Source organism: Thamnophis sirtalis, unplaced genomic scaffold, assembly GCF_051295495.1.
Source record: "Thamnophis sirtalis isolate CommonGarterSnake01/CBP01778 unplaced genomic scaffold, rThaSir2_p1.2 scaffold_8, whole genome shotgun sequence".
Classification (NCBI taxonomy): domain Eukaryota; kingdom Metazoa; phylum Chordata; class Lepidosauria; order Squamata; family Natricidae; genus Thamnophis; species Thamnophis sirtalis.
The window spans coordinates 60,407,889-60,434,784 of NW_028261388.1; the positions used below are offsets into that span (position 1 = coordinate 60,407,889).

Here is a 26,896-nt window from a genome sequence, read left to right on the forward strand (position 1 = left end):
TCATTTCCCGCCCCACCCCCGCATATTTCGGCAACAGCTCATTTCTCCTCGGGATCTCTCCGAAGAGGTTTCTGTATTTTTTTGAAAGGCAATCTGTTCTCTGACCCATGACAAACTGAATGGATGCCTGGTGGTGTGAATAGTGATGACTCTGGTTTGCTTCACTTCAGCCTACTCCCCCTCATTTCTTGCTTAGGCAATCTCAGGTGCCCATCTCCTGCAAAATGCTCCCTGGCCTTGCTCATCCACTTTCCTAATTACACTTGGAGTTTATGGTTTATTCAGCACAATTTCCATTTCCATGCTGGTTTCCCCCCCCCCCCCAAAGCTGTTTCAGTGAAGTTGTTGTATAAATCAGTTTTTTGTTTATTTGCTAAATCCCCCAGATTATGGGTCTACTCTGAGTGATAGCTTCTTTTCCTAGAAGACCTCTCTTTTTCCCAGTTTTATTTATTTGAGAAAGTGGAAATAAACTGGTCTACCATCACCTCCATTCTGATCCTTCTTTTAAGGACTCTCACATTCCTTTTTATTACTGTACCATCAATGAAGGAGATTTTTTAGGAGTAATGTTCTACAGCAATAGCTATTAGATTTATGATAATGCTCCACAGTGTTTTACAGCCCGCTCTAAGCAGTTTACAGAGTCAGCCTATTGCCCCCAACCATCTCACCTCAGAAGGATGGAAGTCTGAGTCAACCTTGAGCCTGGTGACATTTCAACTGAAAAGTAGCCTGCAGTATTGCATTCTAACCTGCACTCTAACCACTATGCTACCATGGCAGGAAATAAGACATTGAGGCAGGGGCAACAGTCTTAAAAGCAAAATACAGATCAAGTTGATGAGTAAAGAAGAAGAGACCAACCACATCTTTCCTCAATAGTAGAGCACTTTAGCCTCTGACCTGCTGGTAGAAGGAGCTAAATGCATTCTGGGAATATGTATCCCAAAGAAAAGGCAAAACTGATATCCTTATATGAAGTCTTTCCTAAGATTTCATGCTGCTAAAAACAAAAGCCAAAATCACTGAAACATCTATGTGAGTATCAAGAAATACCTATGGAGTGAGACTGTTGGGAGACTGGGGTGCCTTTGACAAGCCAAATTATAAATCACCAAATCTGTACATGAAATATCTTCACAAATCTTTTTTTTGTAAAAGTTTTTTATTTCATTTTTTATTTTAAAATGTCTTCACAAATCTTGATATGGTCTCTTATTCTTCATAGATAATTAATTTTTTGATCTTGTTAAGTTAGAATCACATGCATATATGAAATTATCCTTATATTCTATTTGATTGGAATTATTTCTATTCTTCATTATCAGTAGAAGATAGAGAGATTGACTTATAATTGATACTACATTGATTAAGTGAAAAGTACATCTGAAGGAGAATGCAATCTAGTAGTACTTTTTCAGTACCATGCTCTTTCCAAAACTAGAAATGCATATACCAGAGTTTCACATTTGCTTTTGAGGTTCCTTTACTTCATGTTCCAGCCCTACTGAAACGAAATTCAATTCTCAATATTTTCCTTCAAGAATTATGATCTGAATGAAGCTTAAGTGTTGTACCAATACTTTAACCAAGGAAGTGATGTTGATTTCCTGAACATAAAGAAGTAAAGATTCTGGAACACTCTTGTGATTTCAGATTTCATATTAACAGAGTTGGAAGGGACCTTGTAGGTCATCTAGTCCAACCCCCCACCCAAGCAGGAGACCCTACACCATTTCTGAAAAATGGCAGTCCAACCTCTTCTTGAAAGCTTCCAGTGATCAAACTCCCACAACTTCCAAAGGCAAACTGTTCCATTGGTTGATTGTTGGAGATTTTTTCCCCCTTACTTCTAGGTTGAATCTCTCCTTGATCAGCTTCCATCCATTATTCCTTGTCTGACCTTGGAAAATAGCTTGACACCCCCCTCCTCCTCTCTGTGAGTCCCTGAAATACTGGAACACTGCTATCATGTCAATGGTCCTTCTCTTCATTAGACTAGCCATGCCCAGTTCCTGTAACTGTTCTTCATATGTTTTAGACTCCAGTCCCCTAATCATCTTTGTTGCTCTTCTCTGCACTTTTTCTAGAGTCTCAACATCTTTTTATAGTGTGGTGACCAAAATTGGATGCAGTATTCTAGGTGTGGTCTTACTAAAGCTTTATAGAGTGGTATTAGTACCTCTCTCGATCTTGACTGAATCCCTCTGTTAATGCAGTTTAGGATTGCATTGTTTTTTTTTGGCTACTGCTGCACACTGTTAGCTCATATTTAACTGGTTGTCCACTAAGATTCCCTCTCACAGTTACTGCTATTAACCCTGGTTTCATCCAGTCTATATGTTTCCTTTTGGTTTTTCTTGCCTAAGTGTAAGACTTTACTTTTCTCTACATTGAATTTCATTTTGTTAGATAGAGTCCAGTGTTCAAGTCTGTCAAGATCCATCTGGATCTTGAGCCTATCATCTAGGGTGTTAGTTATTACTGCCAGCTTAGTATCATCTGCAAATTTGGTAAGTTCCCCTTTTATTCCCTTATTGGAGTCTTTTATGAAGATATTGAAGAGTACTCGGCCTAAAATGGAACCTTGTGGTACCCCACTGGTTACTTCCCTCCATGTAGACATAGAGCCATTAAGGACTACTCTCTGAGTATGGTTTGTCAGCCAGTTACCAATCAATCCATCGGGTGGTGATACTATCTGTCCCACTTTTTTCTAGTTTACCAAGAAGTAGGATGTTGTCTACTTTGGTGGATACATTGCTGAACTCTAACTATATTATGTCCACACTATTTCCTTCCACTGGTTTGGAATCCCATTTGTTTATATTCTTGCCCAGGTTTGCTTCTATTACTAATTATTTAGCTTCAGCTAAAGATACTATTCCATCCATCATTTATGCAACATATAATAATAAGATTAGTAATAATAGAATAGACTAGGCAGGAAAGTAGTCTATTTCTGGTAAAAACACAAAACTAAGGTACATCATATGTCCTATGTAACTGAATCTTCAGGAGAGGAAAACAGATAGCAACTTGCAGAGACTTTTGTAAATGAACCAAAAGCAATTCCATTAATCTGGGGCCTCTGCTGAGGGGTTGATCAAAATTCACCACTATAGTCACTAAACTGATCTGAATGGTAATGACAACAATTTGAATATCAAAGATAGAGAGGTGCAGATATACTCATTTGTAATGGAAAGTATTTTTGTGAATGAAGACATATTTAAAAGTAGCTCAATATGTCTGAGTGATCTAAAATCATTTTTAATGTAACCAAATAAGACTATATTGGTATAAAATCCCTTCTTGGTTTGAAAATAATCTCAGGCAATGAATCACAAATTGATTTAGCTGAATTAATTTATGTATTAATAACTGGTGTGGAGAAAATACATATAGAAACAAAAAGGGAACCTTTACTCTTTTACTCCCAGTCTTCTAGATAAGAACAAGATCAACTCCAGTTCATCTCTCCTTAATCCCATCAGGCCCAAATTGACCCTTCCTGCCCCAGATGAAGCTCAAGATCTAATTGCCCAGAAGTCTTCTTACTCTATAGTACTCTGAATAATAATAAACATTTTCTAATCTGATATCCTGACTATCCTGTTATGCATTAGGTTCCTATGAAAAGCTATTGTTATTTTGCAAACTGAATAGGTCCATATGGCTAGTTTCCCTTGTCAAAATGGAGCTATGATGAACTAGTTTTGTAAAAAATCCAACAATGTCAGATGAAGATTGTGCTAGGAAAAAGGAGAAAAGTCCATTTTGTTGACTAGAGTGGATGGTTTATTATATCTAGAGTTGAAGAAACAGAAACTGCTACTTATTTGGATGTGTATACATGCTCCTGTATCCAGAATAGATGTTAGCTGGGAATTTGTGATATGACAGTATTACATTAGTTTCTATATTCAGTCTGCAGATCATACACTATATTGCCAAAAGTATTCGCTCACCCATCCACATAATCAGAAGCAGTTGTGAGTGAATACTTTTGGCAATATAGTGTATATATGCCAGGAGTTCATTACTATATTGCTATAGATCAAGTACAGTTTGGAAATGCATCTTTAATCCACTTCCTGTTTGCAAGCGCTTTCTTCCTCCCGCCTATTCTTTATCCAATTGTCAGCTCTATTGTCCATTTCATTATTTAAGGGCTTTTTTGTGGCGATTATTGAGATTGTTGAACCAGTCAGTTGCAGAATGAGATGCTATATGAGAAAGTTTGAAACAGCTGAAAATTAGAAGGAAGTATTCTTGTGGATTTAGGAAATAAAAGTGGCTGGTAGAAAGTTTATACTGCTGTCTTATGCATGTTTAGTTGAAAGTAAAGGCAAGTATATAAGTTTGTACTGCCAAACTTGCCTGCATGAATGAATATTTGAGATGAAATAGAAATGTACAAATGAAAACCCTAAAGTATTGGAACAGCCCCACTGACTTGTTTATATTATTGGGTTGTAAGAAGGGAAGAAGATCTGTTCTAAGGAAGATTAATTCTAACCATGACAGGGGTTTAATCTTATTTTTTTTGGGGGGGCAGAGGTATATTTTTACTTTGCAGCACACTTGTACATTCATTCATACCATTCCACCTTCCTTCCTAAATTTATTCTGATTTTTAAAACAGCCACAAGACAGCAATGAGCTGGACTTTCTGGGTTCTAAAACTAAACAAGGTTAGGCTTGATTACTACTTGGATGGGATTTCACCAAGAAACTCTAGAGCTATAGGAGTTTGTCCTACCTACAGCATAAGTCACATATAATATATCAAGAAAAAAACAATAGCAAGCCACTTACATATTTTTGACAAGAAAACCGGGTAGGTCAGTGACTGATCTAACATTGAACTTGGCATTTATCTTCATCTTTTCCTAAGTCTGTGTTTCTCAGGTTTGTGGACTACCACTCACAGACACCTTCTGCCATGTTGTCTATTGCTGAGAAAACTATAAGTGGGAATTGAAATCTGACATCGGAAGTAGCAAAGAATTGCTTTCTTAAACAGGCTATCAGGTCTAGGCTGCAGAAATCCATATATTACTATGACATGGCAGCAAAGAGTTAAGATGTTCATATGTCAGGCAATGGTGTCCTGATTTCTTCTTGTCTAAATCTGATAGCCATGCTAAGAACCAAAGTGGAAATGAAAGATCGATACTTTATAAAACTATCATATCACCTGAACTTATACGTTTTTAGATCCAACTACAGATAATGTTAGTAATTGCTGTAAGTGAAATATTGAGTGCTCTAAATGAAATATTAAGTTTCATTAATTTCAGATAAAATTAAACCCAGGCTTAATTCTTCAGTTAAAATAAATGAACATTTAAAAAAAATTAGCTTGTTTGAAACAAGGTCTCGCTGATTACTCAAGGTAATGTATTGAAAGTATTTTGTTTCTAGAATCTGATAGATTGTAGTGACATGGGGTGTGTTGCAGATGATCTGGGAGTTTTTGTGAATCTAGCATTGACTGTGAATGTAAGTTTAAATATTTTGAACACATAGACTTGTAGACTTTTTAAGGTACAGGGCTGATGAATAGAATTGATATTACACTGATCCGAAGAACATCATGAAGCCTTTAGATTTCATATACTAAGAAAAGTATTTTAGTTTGCAAAGAGATCTGCTAAAACATTTGTATTTTAGATGTGTTAATTTTAGTTTTGATTCTTGTGCTGCTTTCTATCATTAGCAATGGATAGGTAGCTAGATCAATCTTATTCAGGTTTGTGTGAAGAAACAAGAATGCCATTTAAAATGTTTTTACATGTTCAGGTTCAAAAGCATGTAACTGAGAACTGAAGAAGCTTCTTGATGAGAAGTGAAACATTTTAAAGGAAAATCAGAAAGTACAGTTGCCTCTTTTTTTTAAAGCACCTTTGGGACAACCATGATCTGCATGACTGAGAACGTCCATAATGTGGCTGAGCTCGTTTCCATTCCACTTTTAATAGCACTTGGGTTTTAGAAGCCTGGACACACTTGCTCACAGTGCCTCGTGCAACAGAGTAGGTCTTAAACATAAGGAAAGGTGGAATGATCGTGGGAAAGACTCAGTGGAAAATCAACGTGGTCCTTTAAACTTCTTTTCACCTTCCTGACACTATCTGGGGCATTTTTCTCCAACTTCACATAAAAGCCTGGAAAGAGAGAGGGCCATTCACTGAACCTTCCCTTCCCACTTTACCAGTGGTTCTAAGCTGTTCCGGGACAGCTCTAGTACTCGCAGTTGTCAGGCTCTAGAGCACACATCCATCTCCTCGCATTTTTCTCCTCTGCCGCTCCGTGCTTTAAGAAACAACCCGGAAAGGGTTTGCGCTCATCTGAGACTCCTGGCAGGCTCTCTGGGACAACCGTTTAGATGTGGGGCGCGCCTCTGTACTGTATTTGTTTTTGTTTTCTAGCAATAAAAAGCCAACCGCTTCTCCAATTCTATTTGCCCCCGCCTTTCTCTTTACTCTTTCCTTCTCCTTTTCAGCTTCTGAGAATTAAGGCAGAATTCGATGGTTGGAGATTTATTTATTGCGTTTTCCCTTCGCGTTTACTTCAACGTTGGCAGAGAAAAAAGAGGTTATATAGCTCTTCTGCGTCGACCGTAGCCTTATAGGGAGACCCTTCCACTCCCACCGCCCATTTATATTTAAAACACAGCCAAGAGCCCGGAGTGGGGGAGGGAGAATGCGAAAGCGCCGGTTGCGGTCTTTTGCCATGATAAACGGGAAAGAAAAGAATTGAGCACACGCACAGCCTAGAACTTCAAATGATCTTCCAGAGAAATGCAATCACCTGAGGTAATTAGTATTGTGTAGGTCGAAGGGGGAGGGTTGGAGGAGGAAGGAAACGGGCAGAGAGAAAGACACTGGTGCTTTCTCGCTGCCGCCGCAGAACCAACCCTCCAGAACAGCCTCCTCGGGGCTGGAGGTCATGAAGTCCACCCCCCTCCTCACCCACCGCGGAGCTAGAAGTCGCCCTCCGTGGCACGCCTCCTCGTCCCAGCCGTTTCCAATCTCTGCCTTTTCTTTCCCTTCCCCCACCATCCTCCTTCCCGCCGTGCTGATCCAGCGAGCTTCCTTCTTCAGTTCAGCTTTTGTCAATCGCGGGAGCGAGAGAGCCGGCGAGGAACCCCCTCCCCCTCAGCCGCCCGAGGAACGGTCGCGGCCTGTTTATTCCCAGCTCCCGCATCAAAGCGCGTGCACCCTCGCGCGCTCCCTTTGCATGCTCCGAAAGAAGGGCAGCAGCAGCTCCTCCAGAAGCGCCCGCTCCTTGCAGCCTTCCCGCCACCACACGCAGACACCCGCGCTCGAAGAGACGAAATCTCTCGCCTCTTAGTCCGGAGGTCGAGATATTTAGGTTAATCGGACGGGCTGGGGTTCGCGATCCTCTCCCGCTTCTAACGACAAGACTCAGGATCGTGTTAAGAGCCTAGTCGACCGCGGCGCAAAAGTTAAATCGCTCACAGAAGGAAAACGCGAGCGCGCAGTCATCCACCATTTCTTCCAAGCTTTCAAAGCCGAGGAAGGAGCCGGGCTAGCCGGCCGCCGAGACCTCACACGCCGAGGGCAGGAAATGAGCCGGCGGCCGAATTGCTGCTGCTAAGAAGGGTCGGTGCCCACGACAGCCCGACCAGCTTGTCCTTTCCTCTCCCCCGTCTCCCTCGAAAGAGGGAGGCATCTGGGGTTGGGTGGCTTCTCATCTCATTACCGGGCATTAGGCGAGCCAGGCAAATATACAGCTATTAAAATTAATCGCCTTGCGCTGTCAGCTGGACATAATGGAAATTATTTATAGGCTGCCGCCTACGTGGCGTTCACTATCAGAGAAGCATCGGGGTGGTCGATGGGGAGGCGGGCGAAGCTATGGGTGAAGAGGAGTCGCGGAGGGTTTAGATCCAGCTAGATTTCCAAAACATTGGCGAAAGAGCCTGAAGGCAAGCAGCGGTGGCGGCGTGCCCAGAAAGGGAACGCATCTTCGCATCTCCCGCAGAACGGGTCCGGAATGGCAGGCGACTTGCTGGAGAGAAGTTGGCAATAAACTTTCACCTGGAAGGAACAAACAGGAGGGCTTTGCAAATCTGTACTAGATGTCGAAGGCAGATAGGTCTAACTAAATAAATGACTCCCCAAAATACACCCACTGTCATCCAATTTCTCTCTCTCAACGCCTTACCTTTCAAATGACAGTAAGCTTGATCCAACACCCATAATAAGAATCTGCTTTAAAATTCTTGTATTGATTGTGACATTTCAGAAAGTTCATTCCCAAGGAGATTAATAGATTTTGTTTCCAGGTAAATTACAGATAAATTGCTTTATTTTGGAATATTCAGACAATTTGCAAGAAAATGAGCTTGGTGGTATTTCTCCATTCATCCTAGAGCTGCTTTGACTCTGGAGAATAAATGACATATTTAAATGGCAAAAGTCGGTTGTTTACAAAGAACAAAAAGCAAGCCATTGGCAAACCTAAAATTTGTATTTCTGCATTTAAGGTTTGAATATTTGTAGATGAACTAAGACATCAACACTTAACTGCTTCAGACTGAGGGGTGTTGAGATTTTTTTTTTTAAAAAAGAATGTCCTCCCACTCTGGTTTTAGAAGACAGGGAAAGAAGCCAGATTGAAGGTGGGAGGAAGACAGCCTCATTCCTTAGCAAAAGATGACCTATTGCAATGGTTCAAATATATACATAGTGATAATTCACAAGATAAAGGATCTGACTAATCCTATGCAAGCACACCCTCTTGGTGTGGGAGAGGCAGGGGTGACTCGCTGTGTGTGTGTGGGTGAGAATATGTCATAAGAAAGACGGAGGAAATAAAAGGGGCTTGGCCAGGCTTAGGAGGTCAACAGCTCTCTTTCCAGTCTGGTGGGGGGCTGACTCACAGCACAGCAGGTAATTGACAGCCTCCACCTCAAATTAAAACATGTGTTAACAGCAAGGCCACATATCCTGGAAGCTATCTGAGAGATCTTACTGCATTATTTGAAATCCTTCCAAAGAAGATGTGATGATGAGATATCCAGCACATTTCTCCAGGACAGGCTAATCAACTTGCAGCCCTTTAAGGTAAATAAAAGAGGGAATCTTTCTGTCTTTTTCCAGATAGAGCTAGTCAATTTCATGAGCCTGTATTCTATTGTGTTCCCAAAGCAAATTCTCTGTCACTCTGGGCCCTCCTATTAATTACCCTTTCATAGGCTGGCTTCAGTACTAAACATTCAACTGCAATATATCAATCACATTCTATATTCCTCTGTAGGCAAGCAAGAACATTTCATATGCATGCTCCCAGGTTCTGTGAATCTTTCAATACATTCTTCTGTGTTTTATATTTTCAATGCATTCCTTATACAGTAGGATGAACGGGAAGAAGCAGACTACATTATTCATTACCATATGAAGTTCACATCTGATCAACTGGGATTCATGTACTTGGTCTAGTGGTTAAGCCACCAGGCTGGAAACTAGGAGACTGAGAATTCTAATCCTGCCTTTGGCATGAAAGCTGGCTGGGTGATTTTGGACAAGCCATTCTCTCACAGCTTAACCCACCTCACAGACCTAATGTGAGGAAAATAGGAGTAGTATTAGGTATAAAACATAAATAAGGAATCTATAGTTCAAAAAGGATGGCTCTACCACCATAGTCCAGGAGGTGGCCATACTTTTTTTGTTTATAGATAAGGATATACCCCAATGAGTATCACTCAGGTATATTACAATCCTCAGGTCTCACCATCAACATAACTTGAATAAAAAAATGTCCTAATAGCAACTATTTTAGCACCATAGCTATAGCACATGAGTGCTAAAGACAAAGGTGTCTTATTTGCACTGAGAAACATATATATACTTGAGATGAAAGGTATTTAATCTTTCTTAGTTTGTTTCAAAAAGTCTGTGTGTGTTTGTGTGTGTGTGTCTGTGTCTGTGTGTGTGAAGCGTGTGTGCCCGTGTGTGTGCCCGTGCCTGCCCGTGTGTACCTCATTACAAGAAATTGGCACAAATGTGTAAGGGAAACAACTACTTCTGTGATTGATTAAAGCCACAGTTCTGAACATACACAGGAACTTTGGTGTAAGTTATGCATATACACACAATTCTTATTTAACTCACTGAGCGGTTGGATTCAATCTAATTTGCAGGCAAAATGTTGATGGTACAACTAGGCTAATATTTAACATTTTCTAGACAGTTATTAATATTCAGGTTAGAAAAATGCTGTTTCCCCTCCTACTTAGAGACCATCTATAACAAGTTTTGTAATTCTATTCTTTCAAAATTTGTAATATATATTTATGACTTACAGATGTAATAGGTTTAAACTTCCATAATCCTCCAGCCAGAATGGCAAATACAGATAACCAGAGTTTTGGCTAAGATTTCTGGAGACAACAGCTGATGAAGCCTAATTCAAAGCAGAGATGGGTAAACTGTGCCCTACAAAACTTGAATTCCAGCTTCTAGCAGCATTAAACAGCATGACTAATTAAGATGATTTATGTAGACCAGCAATCTTTGTGAACCACAGAATGTCCACCTACATTTCTGCATTTTTTATTCTTGATTCTAGTTGGCTAATATCTGCATTTTATGAACAAAGACAAAGCACTAGTTAGTGGGAAGATCGGAGTGGAAGCTTTTTCAATGTCTCTTATCTTAGCAATACTTTCCAAATATATCCACAAGAAATGGCAACTATATCCACAAGAAATACATTCACAAGAAAGATAAAAAGGTTAAATAGATTTTTTATTTTTTGAGTTGGCAGGTTACTATTTTATTTGATTGTATGAAGTTACATATATTTTCTTCAATAACATTTCAATTTTGCCATTCAGTAAAGGTTACCCAACTTATTCAAGAGATTCAGGAGGTTAAACTTTATTTTAAATAATCCTTGTAATGTGAAGGATGTTCTCTCATTTACATTACATCTAAGACAGTCACTGAGTAGTCTCATTGTAAGTGGGGGGGGAACATAATGAGAGATCAGTGAACACTGAAGCAATGTGATCCTACACTCTTAATTATGTTTTACTTTGCAGCTGTGTATATGTAGCCAGAGTATTGCAGAAAAGTCCACTTAATCCAGAGCCACTAAAGAACATTCTAAAAGAGGGGAAAAACAAGAAAATAAGAAAGGCTTGCCATGGTATTGAAGTGCTTCCTACTATTCCTTGAATCAGCACAAAAGAATGCCAACATATCAGTTGCCCTTTCCATTGTTAAAGTCTGTGCTGCCTCTATTGCAGGGGTGTCAAACTGAAGGCCCAGGGGCTGGATCTGGCCCATGGGGTGCTTAGATCTGGCCTACAGGCCACCCTGGAAACAATGATCCATGGTGCCTCTACCAGCAAAAATGGACAGCTGGCTACCCCCCCCACAAGGTCAAACATAGTCCTGATGCGGCCCCCAATAAAATTGAGTTTGACACTCCTGCTCTAGTGTATCTGCCCCAAGATGAAGCCAAATGATCTTATCATAGATGGAGAATGTGGCAATGGTTATAAACAAGACAGTTGGTTTTCTCTTCCAGTTGTGTTGTCTTCTCCTTTCAGTTTATCACCACCCAATGGGAAAACACCCACTAAGATGGGCACTGCAGAAGGAATGGGGTAAGTCTGACTTTAAGGCTCTATCTAGAATTCTCTAAGTTGGTGAGCCTACTCCTCTTTCCACATGTCATTGGGTATATCCAAGTTAAAATCATGTGATATTTAAAAGAATGGTGTATGGGAACATACTAGGTGGAAAATAATCTTAGAGAGAATGGAAGCAAAACCTTCTGTCATTATTCATTAGGTAGTGCCAGTAGAAGCAGTAAGGAAAGGCAGATCTGCCTACATTTTAACCCTAGTCTCCAATTAAAGATTCATTTCTGAATAGGATTGAGGTGGCTTAGCATCATTTCCTCCCCTTCCATACCCCATGAAATAAGTAAAGTCCATTTTGCTGTTCTCAACTTCATTGAAAGCCTAGAGAGAAGTTGTTTTCAGAATTATAGGGGACCAGGGGAGTGATGTGGTGAAGAGAAAGAAAAGAAACTCCAATAATACAGAGCAAAACACACTTTTGATTACACCTACTACTAATAACCTACTCTGAAGTAACAGGTGTGTTGAAGCATAACAGGCTTCAGATATTTTAATAAGAATAAGGGGGGTTGCTAATAATGACTTAAGGCTCTGTTCAGAGGCTCAGGAGAAGCTAAGGGTGAAGTTCTGGGCTTAAGGCAAGAAAGATGTCAGGGCTTTGGTGCAAATGAGGGCAGGACTTAAGGTAAAATCAGAAGGCTTAATATTGAAGGAGAATGTCTGTTCTAAGGCTGCTTTTCTGGAACAAAGATTGTGAAAAGGCTGACTCCCTGAGGGACTGAGCAAATTCCTGTTCAAGGATCAGACCAACATATCTTTCATTTTTCCATAACATTTCCTTTTGTGATTCACATTATTCCATTCTGGCAGGACAAGGAATTTGTTTTCATGTTACAAGTACTCAGTATTTACATAAATACAATCTCTAATAATCCAGCACAGTAGGAAATCAAAGGGTTTTCTGAATGGAAAACAGCACAAATGCGGTGCTAAGACTCCTCCAGCTGAGCTTGACTTCTGGTGAATACAACCTCATAGTCTTGTAATTTTCTTGGCAACAATACAAAAAGGTTTGTCATTGCCTTTTTCTGGTGTGTGTGTGTGTTTGTGTGTGTGTGTGTGTGTGTATACCTCTGTAAGCACTTTCTTTAGACTTTCTAGTCTAGTCTAGGTGATGTTCCTAGGGATCTCCTATCCAAGAATCTCGCATTTGATTCTGTTTAGTTTTTTAAAAATCAATCATAGTTGACTAGGTGCTAAATCTGAAGAAAAGAATGGTCATAAAATATAACTTAACATATCTGCCTCCAATAATGATTCACATTCCATTCTGGCAGGACAAGGAATTTGTTTTCATGTTACAAGTACTCAGTATTTACATAAATACAATCTCTAATAATCTTGGAAGATCTTAACTTCTTCAAGTCCAGAAAGAATATTTTCCCCAAATAAATGTGCTCCCAGTGCTGGTGTGTTATAGCCATATAAGACCACTGACAACCTGGCATCCAGAGCAGCTCATCCCATTTAGCTCAAAAAAGCATGCTGGCTGATTGTAGCCAGAGAGCTAGTCTTAGAGGCCACTTCCATTATTGCCACTTTCTTTGGGAGTCAGAACAAATCAGTTTGCCTGCGTGGGAAGCCTCCTTTCCTCTTATTTACTTGTCTGGCAGCCTTTCCAAAATGTGTAGGCAGCTGCTGTGCTGCCTGGATTCAGCTTCCTGCCTCCTGCTAGCTTTTATTGAATATAATTTGTTTGATCGATCGACTTCATGGCCGGGTGCAAAGAAGGGTGAGGAAGAGTGTCAGCCTTCGGCATTTGCAGGGAGCCCACTGAGAGACTACTGCTGCTGACAGAACAAGGTCTGCCAGTGGCTTGGAGCTACTACCAGCATGTCAATGTAAGGAGGGTGAGGCAATCGGATTCCCGGTCTAGAGCAAGCATGACCAGAAGAAAGGGGGAAGCAACTATTATGGTAGCTGATCGCAAATTGGCCCAGATACTTCAGTGAAAGGTAGTTCTTTTGCTGCCTAGGTTTCCTGATCCAGTCATCCCTGTTCCTATAAATGTGGTGAATGAATACATACATTTATATTTGTCCACATGCTGAATGTGTCCTGTATGGGATGTGCAGCAGGTGCTGGACCATGCGCCTCTTCTTACATTCATCAGGCTGTTAGCTAGATCCTGGTGAATAATCTGAATGATTTAGTTTTGCATTGGGCCTCAGGAGAACCTGCATTACTCTAGCAGAGGATGGGGAAACAGGTAGCAGAGATACCTGTGCCAGGAACAGATTGGAATGGATCACCCATTCCAATATGTTGGGCAGAGGTGGGGCAGAGAGTTGTTTGTGAAGTTTGTTGCAAACTTTTAGGTAGGCATTAATCATATAGACAAGAAATGCCAGATTTCAAGCCAACTGGAAAGTTATAATTTCTACCTCGAGGTTGTAAGACTAAGCTTGGATCAATAATGTATACTAAAACACCACTTTCTTAACTTGATTCATAACATAACAAGCAATTGGATTCATATAACATACATTAAAATTAAACACATCACATTTTATTTCATCATTTTAGGTGCCTCTTTATTAATTAGGAGATAGGAAAATGCAAAAAGTCCTTTTTGAGAAAAAGGAGTGGGGTTCTTCCATTCTATTAGGCCAGCCATTTAAAACAAACAAGCACTCTGACCCCTACAGATTAATATGCATCCCTGACTCTCCTTCAAGAAATGAATTCTTCAGTTGGGGAGGGAAGTTTGCAGGTGATGTTTTTTTTGTCGGGGACAAGCTGTCCAGTCACTGGGAAGATTGAGGTTAAGTACTGAAAACAGTTTTCCTAGAATCCTGAATCCCACAACTACCAATAATTTGTGGGCCTAATAAAAGAAATAACACCCTGGCAAAAGAGGTCCGGAAATGTTCTTATTCCAATTATCCCAGCCTAGAGCGAAAGGCCACAGTCTTTCAATCAAATCATTCAATCACCGCAGTTTTTCTGGAAATCAGACACAGCTCATTTAATATTTAGGAAAATTTAAAAGAATTCCCTCCTCATACCCATTCTGTAAGCCCCTTTTAACTGGACATGAAATTTATCATCCCATTCCGATGCAAATGGAAGAGATTAGATTAGATTTATTACATTTATATGCCGCCCTTCCCCCCCCCCCGAAGGGGACTCAGGGCAGCTCACAATTCAGTCAGGGAAGGGGGTACAGACAGGGGAATAAAAGACGAACATAACAGTACAAAAATTTAAAAAACACACAACAACCATACCATTCGAGAAGGGGGGCAAAGCTCTTTAGCCCCAGGCCTGTCGGAACAGCCAGGTTTTAAGGGCTTTGCAGAAGGCCTGGAGGGTGGTGAGGGTTCGAATCTCCATGGGGAGCTCGTTCCAGAGGGTCGGAGCAGCCACAGAGAAGGCCCTCCTCTGGGTAGTCGCCAGTCGGCATTGGCCGGCGAATGGAATTCGGAGGAGGCCTAATCTGTGGGATCTAATCGGTCTATTGGAGGTAATTGGCAGCAGGCGGTCTCTCAAGTACCCAGGTCCAATACCATGAAGGGCTTTATAAGTGACGACTAGCGCCTTGAAGCGTATCTGAAGACCAATAGGCAGCCAGTGCAGCTCGCGGAGGATAGGTGTTACGTGGGTGAACCGAGGTGCACCCACGATCTGCACCCACGATCGCTCGCGCGGCTGCATTCTGGACAAGCTGAAGTCTCCGAATGCTCTTCAAGGGCTGCCCCATGTAGAGCACGTTGCAGTAGTCCAGTCTAGAGGTCACAAGGGCACGAGTGACTGTTGTGAGGGCCTCCTGGTTCAGGTAGGGACGCAACTGGTGCACCAGGTGAACCTGGGCAAATGCCCCCCTGGTCACAGCCGACAAGTGGTGCTCGAAAGTCAGCTGTGGGTCCAGGAGGACTCCCAAATTGCGAACCCTGTCTGAGGGGCGTACTGTTTGACCCCCCCAGCCTGAGAGATGGAAAACTTGGCCAATTAGTAGGAGGGAAACACACCAGCCACTCGGTCTTATTCGGATTGAGTACAAGCTTGTTAACCCCCATCCAGGCCCTAACAGCCTCAAGGCACTGGCACATCACATCAACCGCTTCACTGAGTTGGCACGGGGCGGACAGATACAACTGTGTATCGTCCGCATACTGATGGTATTTTATCCCGTGCCGTCGAATGATCTCACACAGCGGCTTCATGTAGATATTAAACAGGAGGGGGGACAGGACCGAACCCTGCGGCACCCCATAATTCAGGGGCCTAGGGGTCGATCTCTGCCCTCCGACCAACACCGACTGCGACCTGTCCGAGAAGTAAGAGGAGAACCACCATAAAACAGTGCCTCCCACCCCCACCTCCCGCAGTCGTCGCAGAAGGATACCATGGTCGATGGTATCGAAGGCCGCTGAGAGGTCAAGGAGCACTAGGACGGAGGCATGACCTCCATCCCTGGCTCTCCAGAGATCATCGGTCAGCGCGACCAAAGCGGTTTCCATGCTGTAGCCAGGCCTATATCCCGACTGGAAGGGATCTAGATAATTGGTTTCCTCCAAGGACCGCCGGAGCTGAAAGGCCACCACAGAAATCAGTGTGAATCAGCAGGAGTGCCCGTGCGTGTGTGCGCACCGGTTCTTCTAATTGTTAGGTGTGTAAGGGCAGGAAGGAGGGGCAGCGGAACCACAATCAAATATATTTCTCTAAAAATATTGACAAGAGTAATAGCCTCCTAGCGAAGACCTCGCGCCACGACGTTCTGTGCAAGAGAGATATTTTATTGCCGGGTAATTATTCCCGATTCCCCTGCCTAACGAAGGGTTGTAAGTGAAAACACTGCCAGAATCTATTAAATGTCGCCGAGGCAGAATTGAAGTCAAACTGCTGCTGGGTTTACACGCCCCCTGTTGGAAAAGATCTTGTAATTAGGGAGAGCTCTCCCGCCAGAGGAGTCTGCAAATCAGGGCTCGGAGGCAGGGTGGGGGAGGGTTCGCGAGGAGAGCCGAAAAACATTGTCTTTCTTCTTTGATGCAAATAAGGTTGCATTGAAACGACTAACCGAGATCGTTATGCAACATACAGCAGATGCTGCCTTGCCTGGTGGGAAAAAAAGCGCGGGGGTGCATATGAGAAAAAGAAGAAAGCACCCCTTCCCCGAAACTCCACTTCTTTTCAACACCTTTATTCACGTGCCTTCACTGACGTTAACAGCTATTAAAAGACAGGCAAGGCCCAGTTATTAACGTTGCAGCACCCTGTTTGTTCTTCCAAATGAAAGCTACATTGTCTCCATGCCAGCCTTCTTATTCATTTTTGGCCTGATTTTACAATTAGGAAATCTGAACCCCAATTTCTTATTACTTATATAGACTCTTGTTTGGGTTGACCCATGAGATATTAATTTAAAAGAAAGTAAAATTTCTAAAGGTGATTTAAGCTTCAAATTCTCATCAAAGTCTTCATCAGACAGAACTCAATTGAGACTGGACTGCAATCATAAGCAAATCTACTGTATTTGCTTGGAAATAAATCTTTGGCACTAGTTTTTAAGGATTAGGGTGGATCAGATTCTATGATGCAGTTATGGAGCCATTCTTTGTCTATAGGTAGTTATAAATTGTATTCAGTCGAATTTACACTGGTCTACTATGTTTCAGATGTTCCTTATTTTGCCTATATATGAAGATCTTGCCCATTTCAGCTAGCAAAATCTGCTTATTATATTGCATCTTTGGTAATGCATCTTGCAGTGGAAGCCACTCTGACCCTGAGACAATCTCATTCCCAATGTTTTTTAATAGTGAAATCAAAATTTTGAAAGACTTTGGCCTATCAGATTTTTTACACAGAAACTGTTAAAGCATTTATCAGAATCTCTTGGCTTGAGAAGATTGAAAAGGCTGCTTACTGCTCTTTTTAATGTTATAGTTATTCCAATATATCACACAGGACAGCACAATATTTTATTACAGGTCAAATCTACTTACCTCATTAACAATCAGATCCCTAAGGATTACTCTGAAACTCTGCGTTGCTGGTAATGTGTAGGTTTCTCATCCCCTTTCTGAACAACAGACTAGAAATGGAAAGAGAAAGAAAAGACTATTAATGTACTTTATTCAAGTGTGCTGTAAGCAAAATAAAATTATCTGGATCAAAATCTGACTCAAAGTTGCCCTCCAATCAAATTCTTAAATAAATAACATCCAGTTAAGTTGGATATAATCTGTTCTGCAAGTAAGATTCAGACACAAGTAACAGTCAAAATTAACAATTATGCCATTTACATCTTTCAAGACACCTACCAGATAATCTTGATGTCTGCCACATTTTATGTTTTTAAATAGTTTCTATCTCTAACTTTATGGCAAATAATATGTAATTTACTTTCAATCAACCCAGGAAGTATTTCATTGTTTCTCAAACTGGAGAACTGAATGCTAGACTGGCACATGACTCAAATATTTTTTTTCTTTTTATTCACACTGATTTTTTTCAGGGTTCATACTGAAGTGGATAAACTAATGATGCCTCCCTAATTTCTTAAAGTTTGATGAGATCTTCCGAAGCATAATGCTCTTTAAGTATTGCTTATAGAAAACCCTATTGCTAATGAATACCACAGAAAAACAAAACAAAACGCCAGCATGCCTAGTTAAGAAGATCACCAAATATGACTCAGACTGAAGAGCTCCAGAAAGCAAAACTCCAAATATGAAATCTTCCTTTTCTGCCACTCAGTTTCATCAACACAATTGGAAAACAGACAAAAGTAATCAGCCATATTATCTGTCTTGCCAAGAAATGTTTGTAGGTTGAACCTACAGTCAAGATGCTGTTGGTGTACAAATACAAGCTCAAAACCCACTGTGAAAGCAGGAAACACCTCACACTTAATCATCTGCTCCTTCCAGAGCAGCGGCAGTGAGGACATCCAGGCGCCTGTCACTTCAAACTTGTCTAGTCTTTCAGTCAGAGGCTATCACTGTTGTATTGCTTGCAAATGGTGAATAACATTCACATGAGAGCTTATTCTTGGCAAACAAAAAACAAAAGCAAACCAGAAGGGTGGAAAGTGTGGCTTTCAAGTGCTAGATTTTCAGAGGAAGTCACCATTGTGAAAAACATTTGGCCTACCAGTGATAAATTGGTGGGTGGGTGGGCAGGCTCAAATTTGAAGCTTTTCCTGTTTATTGAGCACAGAAACTTGGTATCAACAATAAGAATGTTTGCAGAGGAAAGCCTCTTAACTTTTGCCAGCGTATTGTTAGCTCAATGTATCATCTCAGGGATCCACAGACAAAGCACTCATGCAGCCGGAATATTAATAACTAATCTGCATCCTGTCCAACTAAAACACAAGGCAGTTCAACACAATCCGCGGGAAAGAGAAGGACGGGGGTGGGCTCTTTCTCAAGCACACTTCTCCATCCTTTCTAACCCAGGATCGTTCATCATGAACCAAAGCCTCAAGCTTTATTTCCACACTTTTCTCTTTAGAAAAAGCTCAGTCTGACGTAATGTGCCTGACTCGTTACTAGTTCCCCTCTTTCAGAGGTAGGCAACGTCGATTGCTTAAAGGCATAGTCGGACGCATTCTTTCATAAAGACGTTCTCTCAATTAGCGTATGAGAAATTAGCCGAGAGGTTGACTGAGTCGGTCTCGATTTAACATTAGGGGCTGGGGAGCAGCCCAGCGCTATCCGATTCCTACCCCCCGCTGCTTTAAACGGAGAAGAATTTAAGTTTATGGGAAACGGCTCTTTTATTGAATGTATATTACCTTCCCATCTACCGTCCTGTCAAACAATCTCTTTGGGGAGATTAGGTGCAATATCCCCTCCATCTCATCTTAAAACTAATGTCTCCACTAGGAAATGCAAGCGGTCGTCACGTCCTTTAAGAATTGCGCTAGCCTGCAACTCATATAGGACTAAGGAAGGACTTTCCGCCATGTAGTTTCCTATTACTATGTCTGGAAACTGGAAACTACCCGTATTTCCCAGGCCGGGAGCTAGTAAGTTTCTGCCTAGCAGATTGTCAACAGCCCGCCCCGCCCCTCCCACTCCCCTCCTCAGTGTGCCCTGTGGAGGGGAAGTTCCTGACTGCCACTCGCTTTCGTACACCAGATAGGTGGAGTGTTGCGGCAGCAAATGGCGCCTCCGTCTTCTTCCTCACTCAGCCCCTAGCCCTAATCCTACGCGCGATCACGCAAGCCGCTTGCAATCAACGAGCTCACTAGTCAACTCCACTTCCAGCTGGAGAGGGAAGCGCCAGAGCGGGAACCCGTAATTGCTGGCGTTAAGCCACCGTGTGGTCCGGCCACATACTGGCTCTTTTTTCTCGGCCAAGGCTTACAAATGGGAGCTTGCTGTTGTTAGTTCCGCTGGCAGCGCCAGGCAAATAGGGGTGAGCGACCGGTGGAAGGTAGGCATGCCGGCCGGCCACAGCGCACTCGAGAGGCGGCCGGGATAGGACACTCTGATCCTCGATCTTTGAAGCAAATGGGACCAGCTGCTGCGCGGGTACGCGGTTAGGATTGCAAGATGTTCAGTGCAGGCGGGGGTGGCTGGGTCAAACGGCAAGGAAAAGCGTCTTTGTGCGAAACCTCGTCCGAGCTGCTGATAGAAAAAGCCGAGGCTTTTGTTTGCTCAGGCGGCCTCTCTCGGGCACACCGAAAATTGCAGCGCGAGTCCCGGGAGATATTGCCTTTGGCTTCCTTCCTTCCTGCCACGCAAAAGCGGCTGTGTGCGCCAGAGAGATAATCCCCGGCCACTGTGCAGCTGTCACACATGCCAACTGTCCTTGTTAAGGGAGGACAGCCCCGCTTCCTCACTCGCTTTGCAAGGCAGCCTGCTTTTCTGAAAGCCGTCCCTTTAGCAAGCAAATAGCACAGCATGTTTCCATGGAGGTAGAAAGGGGGAGTGGACGAGAATGGTCGTATGATGAAACTCCCTCCTGTCGCTTGTGTGGCTGCGCGCACACAAATCTCTTATCATCTAGTTAGTAAATTTTCACCAAAGTTGTGTAGGCTCAGCGATTTATTCTCTGGCCAAAAAATCAAAGTGTAAACTGACTCAAAGGCTGGTATCTCCTCTGTTAGAACGACTTGAAAAAAATCTTGGTGATCTTGAATTTTGCTGAACCATTACTTTTCTGGCATCCTCTTATATAAATGCTAATGATTGGGCGGCCTTGCTTTTGGAAGTCAAGGAAAGCTTTCCTGTGTGTAGGTAGTGCACATGTGCATGCATCAGTGGTGGGTTGCAGGTGGTACGTCCCAGTACGGGCGGGCGCACCAGAGCCTGCCTGCCGAGCACCATATACCATTCCAGTAAGGTGCTCCAGAGGGCCCACCTGGAGCGTCATGGAGGCTCACGGAGGCGCTATGATGCATGCATATATGTATCCCTGTATGTGTTTGTGTGTGTGTGTGTATGAGAGAGATGCACACGTGTACATATCTTATAGCGATGTAAGGAACAGTTATATTGGTTTGCCAGGTAATGTTTAAATGCTAGTGTGAAGGGCCTTCGGGTAAATTTAACAGATTAATAGAGTTGGAAGGAACCTTGTAGGTCATCTAGTCCAACACACACACACACACACATCCTGTCCAAGGAGGAGATCCTAAACCATTTCTGACAGATGGCATTTCTGACAGATGGCACTCCAGTCTCTTCTTGAAAGCCTCCAGTGATGAAGCTCCCACAACTTCGGAAGGCAAGCCCATTGGTTGATTGTTCTCACTTTCAGAAAATTCCTCTTTATTTCTAGATTGAATCTCTCCTTGATCAATTTCCATCCATTGTTCCTTGTCTAGACTTCACATGCTTTGGAAAATAGCTTGACGCCCTTCCCTCTGTGACAGCCCCTCAAATACCCCTCAAACATTGCTATCATGTCTCCCCTGGTCCTTCTCTTCACTAGATTAGCCATGCCCAGTTTCTGCAACCTTTCTTCATATGTTTTAGGCTCCAGTCTCCTAATCATCTTTGTTGCTCTTCTCTGCACTTTTTCTAGAGTCTCAACATCTTTTTATAGTGTGGTGACCAAAACTGGATGCAGTATTCTAGGTATGGTCTTACTAAAGCTTTACAGAGTGGTATTAGTGCCTCTCTTGATCTTGACTGAATTCCTCTGTTAATGCAATTTAGGATTGCATTGGCTTTTTTGGCTGCCACTGCACACTGCTGGCTCATATTTAACTGGTTGTCCACTAAGATTCCCTCTCACAGTTACTGCTATTAAGCCTGGTTTCACCCAGCCTAAATGTGTACTTTTGGTTTTTCTTGCCTAAGTGCAAGACTTTACTTTCCTCTACATTGAATTTCATTTTGTTAGATAGGGCCCAGTATTCAAGTCTGTCAAGATCCATCTGGCTCTTGAGCCTATCTTCTAGGGCAGTGATGGCTAACCATTTCCAGACAGTGCCCCTAATGTGCATGTGTACTTACACAAATGTGCTTGCACATGCCCAACTGCCGAAAATGCAATCTGTGCATGTCCCCATATGTGCACCCACCCCCACATATGTGCACACGATCCCCACATATGCACTACCCCCTGTGCATGCACATGCCCCCCCCACACACACCCTTGCATGCACGCATGTATCCCTTTGTATGTGAACATTCCCCCCCTGCATGTTCAGCAGAGACCCGAACACCAGCTGGTCGGCAGGAGGCACACACACACATGTGTGGCAGAGCTGAACTGGGGCGACAGCTTGTATGCCCACAGAGAGGGCGTTGCATGCCACCTCTGGCACATGTGCCATAGGCACATGTTTCTAGGGGGTTGGATATTCCTGCCAACTTAGTATCATCCACAAATTTGATAAGTTCCTTTTTTATTCCCTCAACCAAGTTGTTAATGAAGATATTGAAGAGTACTGGGCCTAAGATAGAACCTTGTGGTACCTCACTGGTTATTTCCCTCCATGTAGATGTAGGACCATTGAGGACTATTCATTGAGTATAGTTTGTCAGCTAGTTACAAATCCATCTGAAGGTGCTGCTGTCTATCCCACTTTTTCTAGCTTACCAAGAAGTAGGCTGTAGTCTACTTTGTCAAATGCCTTGCTGAAGTCTAAATATAGTATGTCCACAGTATTTCACTGGTCCACTAATTTAGTCATTGTTGAAGAATGAAATAAGATTGGTTTGGCATGATCTGTTTTTAACAACCCATACTGACTTCTTGTTATTACTTTATTCATTTCTAGATGTTGACAGATCTGTTTTTTTATTATCTTTTCTAGTATCTTCCTGCGTATTGATGTTAGGCTGATTAGACTGTAGTTTCCTGGGTCTGGTTTTTTTCTTTTTTGAAGATGGGAACCACATCAGCTGTTTTCCAGTCCTCTGGTTGTTTCCCTGTGCTCCAGGATTTTTGAAAGATGTGGTACAGGGGTTCTGAAATTACATCTGCCAGCTCCTTTCAAACTCTGGGATGTAATCCATCAGGTTGCAGTTATTTGTATTCATCAAGATCAGACAGGTGTTCTCTTACCATTTTTTGGAGAGGGGGCTTTTAAACTTTTATTTCTAGCCTGTCTTTTACAGCTTTGTTTTTGATAGGTTGGGCTCAGTGGTGGGATTCAGCCAGTTCCCACCACTTCGGGAGAACCAGTTGTTAAGTTTCTGAGCAGTTTGGTGAACTGGTTGTTGGAAGAAATCATTAGGGCAGAGAACCAGTTGTTAAATTATTTGAATTCCACCACTGGTTGGGCTATAGTTTCTTTTTGCATGAAGACTGATGCAAAGAATGAGTTAAGCAGCTTTCCTCTATCTCTGCTGCCTGTTATTTCCTTGCCAACTTCTTTCTTTAATGGACTGACTGTTTCCTTATTTTTTTCTTGTTATTTATATGTTGGAAGAAATTTTAATTATCTTGGACTTTAGTTGCAAGTCTTTGTTCATTCTGGCCCTTTGCTTTCCTGACTTTATCTTTGCATATTCTGGCTATCTGCTGATAGTCCCTTTTCCATTTTTTGTAGTTGTCCTTTTTGTCTTTCAATTTATCAGAGAGATCTTAGTGCTGCCATTCTGGTTTCTTCTTGGATTTCTTGTTTTTCATTTTCAGTAGTATTGTGCTGGACTGCACTTTTATGATCATATTTTTCAGAGTTCCCCAAGATTCTTGAGTTGATTTTCCCTTAAGGATTTTCATCCAAGGAATCTTTCCAAAGTTCTCTCTGAGTTTGTTAATATCAACGCTTTTAAAATGTAAGACACTGGTATCATTTTGTTGTATTGCTTGTGTTTGCATTATGTTGATTTCCAGTATGACATGGTCACTTCACCCAAGGTTCCTGCAATTTCAACTCCCTCCCTTACTATTGTAGTGTGTTTCCTACATATATTTGTTAGCAAAAAGTACATCTATTTTTTCTGCTTGGTTGGGTGGTCTGTAGTATACACCTCTGGCAATGTCATTTTTTTTCTTTTATATTGAGCCATATGCATTCTAGGAAATTTTTGTCTTTGGTTTCTTGTAGCATACTGTAGCATATTGACCAAAATGTGACAAATCCTAATGCCAATGCTTCTTACAATTCACAGTGTAGTGTAGTGTAAATCAGCCTACACTTTCTCTGTTTCAACAATAGGGTTTATTTTTATTTTATCAATATGTGAAAACCTCATTTGACAAAAGCCAGGCTATTGAAGTCAATCTCTGTTGTCTCTGTCCCCTCTACAGATCACTTTCTGAAAGAACAATCAGCAGGAAAATCACCCACACCCACAGAACACTTTCTGAAAGAATTTTCCTCACCCTGCCCACTTCTGATCTTTTTCCCTCTCCCACATCTCAAGCAAAATCAAACCATGATGGGAGGGATTTTCCTGTGACTACAGTGTTAAAAGTTAACATTTCAGAAATGTTACCTATGGAAGTCTCTTTCAATCTATGGGTGGGTGGGGGATTTTCCGGTTCACCGACAAAAGGGCAAATGACAAAACCGCGCCCGACTAAACCACGATGACAAAACCGCGTGTTCTAAAGCGCTCCGACGAATGAGTGCTGAATCGCGCCGACAACAGTGCGGCGACAGAAGTGTGCTGTAAACCTAACTCTAACCCTAACCCTAACCCTAACTCTAACCCTAAACATAACCCTAAACCTAACCCTAAACCTAACCCTAAACCTAACCCTAAACGTAACGCTAAACCTAACCCTAACCCTAAACCTAACCCTAAACCTAACCCTAAACCTAACCCTTACCTTAACTTAAATTGCCCCTCTGTCGACTGAAATCAGCCTTCTGTCTCCACGCTGTTGTCGCTGCGTTGTCGCCGCGTTGACGTCGCGGTTTTAGCGACACGGTTTAGTCGGCGCGGTTTTGTCGTTCTCCCTTTTGTCGGGTCACGGATTTTCCTGCCAATTGTCCTTTCAAAGAGGAGCCATGCACAGGCGTACATCCAAAAATGCTCCCTCCAGTCTTGCAATCTTCTGCAGGGAAGGCAGAGGTTTGCTCCAAAGCTGAGGCAGAGCATTGCACAAGGAGATCTCTGAAGGCATGGTAAGATTTATGAAATGTTAAATCTTAACACTGTACTGGCCCACATGGGTTGGTATGAAATAATGGTAAAAAAATTGTGGATAATTGCTGCTACAGTATCCTTCTGGAAGCCAGCACGAGGCATGTGGAGCATGTCACTTGGCCTCCTGCTGCTCAAGTGGCTGTGATTGCTGGAGGTGGCGGTCAGAGCAGCAGTGTGAGTCCCTTTTTGTGAAGTGGGCCTTGGAATCCAGATGGGCTTTTTTGTTACATACCTGTCTCCCTGCTACGTTTCATCGGCCCTGCTGGAGCTACTGGATGTGTTAGCCAGATTGACAGTTGATTTCCCCAGGCTTATGGTCCTGGGGGATTTCAATCTGCCTTCCATTGGCGAGACATCCGAGTCAGCTCGGGAGTTCATGGCTTCCATGACTGCTATGGACCTAACTCAGTTAATTCAAGACCCAATTCATAACAGGGGACACATGCTCAACCTGATTTTCATCTCTGGACAGTGGATGAATGATCTAGATTTAAGGGATATTTCTATCCAACCCTTGTCATGGTTGGATCATTTCCTCCTTAGGCTTGACTTTCATACTGCCACCCCTCGCCGCAGGGAGGCGGAACTGATTAGATGGTTCATCACCAGGTGCCTGATGGACCCTGAAAGGTTCCTGATGGAGCTTGGGACTTTTCCTGAATCCCTTGTTCACAGTGTGACTGAAGCCCTAGTGGAAGCCTGGGATAGGGCGGCCACTGGGGCCTTGCACCGCATTGTGCCTTTGCGGCCTCTGACCCAGTGCTGATCCTGGGTAGTTCCCTGGTTTACTGAGGAGCTCTGGGAGATGAAACGCCGGAAAAGACACCTAGAGAGTGATTGGAGGACCAGCCGGTCCAAATCTGACCAAACACTAGTAAGAATTTATATTAAATCCTACTTAGTGGCGATAAAAGCGGCAAATAAGTGCTCTTATCGCGTCCGCAGATAACTGCCCAGCCACCCTGTTTAGGGTGACCCGCTCCTTACTTAACCAAGGAACTGGGAAAGACCCCTTGCAGGGCAGGGCTGAGGAATTTGTTCAGTATCTGCAGGATAAAATCACTCAGATCCGGACAGGCTTGGACTCTGACTGGGTAGATTCGAGCGAGTCAACGGGGATGAATCTTGTGGAGACCATCTGGGATGAGTTTGACCCTGTGACCCCCGAGGGCATGGACAGGATTATGGGGAGACTCAGTGCTGCCACTTGTGTGCTGGACCCATGTCCCTCTTGGTTAGTCTCGGCTTCCCGGGAGGTGCCATGAGGCAGGCTCCAGGCAATTACCAACGCTTCATTGAGAGAGGGGTTCTTTCCCACCACCTTGAAGGAGGTGGTGGTGAGGCCTTTCCTTAAGAAGCCTTTCCTGGACCCAGCCTCTTTAGCCAACTATCGTCCGGTCTCCAACCTTCGCTTTGTAGCGAAGGTTGTTGAGAGCTTGGTAGCATGTCAGCTTCCCCAGTACCTGGACGAAGCTGCCTATCTGGATCCGTTTCAGTTAGGTTTCAGGCCTGGGTACAGCACGGAGACAGTATTGGTCACATTGGTTGATGATCTCTGGTGGGCCCGGGACAAGGGTTATTCCTCTGTCCTGGTCCTATTAGACCTCTCTACGCCTTTCGATACTATCAACCATGGTATCCTACTGCGATGACTCAGGGGGTTGGGAGTAGGGGACCATGTTTTGTGGTG

General features: G+C 42.8%; 1 long non-coding RNA gene across 1 annotated transcript in view; it reads right to left on the reverse strand.

The window, feature by feature from the left end:
- LOC106544592 (uncharacterized) overlaps positions 1-21,647 on the reverse strand; it is a 101,829-nt gene extending 80,182 nt beyond the window's left edge. Inside the window, exons 1-2 of the long non-coding RNA XR_001313245.2 lie at positions 20,015-21,647; positions 17,644-17,732 (exon numbers count right to left, since the gene is read on the reverse strand). This is a non-coding gene — a long non-coding RNA (uncharacterized LOC106544592). The remainder of the gene's footprint in view (positions 1-17,643; positions 17,733-20,014) is intronic.
- Between the last annotated feature and the right edge of the window lie 5,249 nt (positions 21,648-26,896).